At 68.0% G+C, this 500-nt stretch overlaps 1 protein-coding gene across 1 annotated transcript in view; it reads right to left on the bottom strand.

The window, feature by feature from the left end:
- LOC103621199 (uncharacterized protein PB18E9.04c-like) overlaps nucleotides 1-500 on the bottom strand; it is a gene marked incomplete at its 3' end in the record, with an annotated part of 3,260 nt that overhangs the window by 2,136 nt on the left and 624 nt on the right. The gene's annotated exons all lie outside the window — the stretch shown is intronic.

Here is a 500-nt window from a genome sequence, read left to right as displayed (position 1 = left end):
GGCGGCCCCCCTGCCGTTACCGGGCGGCACCGCAGCGCCGGGAGGACCCCCTCCCTCCCCCCCCAAAAAAAATCCCCCCCAGCCCGGGGCCGTGAGATTTCCCCCCCCCGGCACCGGGAGCCAGCCCTGCCGGCAGCATCCCGCGCTCTCTGGGGACACGTGGGGACACAAGGACCTGGGGACATCGGGCACAAAGGAATCGGGGAATGTGGGGACTTAAGGACAAAGGGATCTGGGAAAGCGGAGACATCGGGATCCAGGGACATTGGACCGCGGGGATTTGGGGACAAAGGGACCTGGGGCCATCAAGATGCAGAGACAATGGGATCTGGGAACATGAGGATGCGGGGACTTGGGGACACAGGGATCTGGTGACACTGAGGCCACGGGGCCGGACAGGTGGCTGCCCCGTCCATCTTTGTGCCGGAGCGGCACATCCGGGGCGCAGCACAACCGCGCCCGGACGGCGCCGCGGCGATGGCGCTTCCTCCCGCCACACG

The sequence above is a fragment of the Corvus brachyrhynchos genome, unplaced genomic scaffold (assembly GCF_000691975.1).
Source record: "Corvus brachyrhynchos isolate BGI_N302 unplaced genomic scaffold, ASM69197v1 scaffold158, whole genome shotgun sequence".
Lineage (NCBI taxonomy): Eukaryota > Metazoa > Chordata > Aves > Passeriformes > Corvidae > Corvus > Corvus brachyrhynchos.
Note: the sequence above shows the minus strand (reverse complement) of the source record. Positions and strands in the feature narration are given on the sequence as shown.